The sequence below is a fragment of the Etheostoma spectabile genome, chromosome 9 (assembly GCF_008692095.1).
Source record: "Etheostoma spectabile isolate EspeVRDwgs_2016 chromosome 9, UIUC_Espe_1.0, whole genome shotgun sequence".
Taxonomy (NCBI): Eukaryota; Metazoa; Chordata; class Actinopteri; order Perciformes; family Percidae; genus Etheostoma; species Etheostoma spectabile.
Window position 1 is genome coordinate 18027986 of NC_045741.1, and position 336 is coordinate 18028321.

At 42.0% G+C, this 336-nt stretch overlaps 1 protein-coding gene across 3 annotated transcripts in view; it reads right to left on the reverse strand.

The window, feature by feature from the left end:
- Positions 1-336, reverse strand: part of dynlt2b (dynein light chain Tctex-type 2B) — a 17055-nt gene that overhangs the window by 12774 nt on the left and 3945 nt on the right. The gene's annotated exons all lie outside the window — the stretch shown is intronic.

Genomic DNA, 336 nt, shown 5'->3' on the forward strand with positions numbered 1-336 from the left:
ACATCAAACAAACGTTCTGAAGGCAGCATTCTGCTGTTTTTGTTCCAGAGCAAAGACTCTAGTCTAGAGCGCTGCCTTTTTTTCTTTCTTTCGGCGGCCAGCAGAAAGGGTTAAACCTGAACATCTGGCTGTTTTTAAGACATTTTAAGGCCTTAAATTTAAAGTTTAGAATTTTAGACTTTTTAAGACCCTGCGGGAACCCTGTTTCAATTAGCTTTCTCGAGCACAATCACTACTGTATAGGACTGTAACAATACGCAATATGAAACCGAAATTGCGACCCTCAGATCCACAAACCTGTGTCTTGGAGTGAAAAGGCAGAATCGCGACACACCC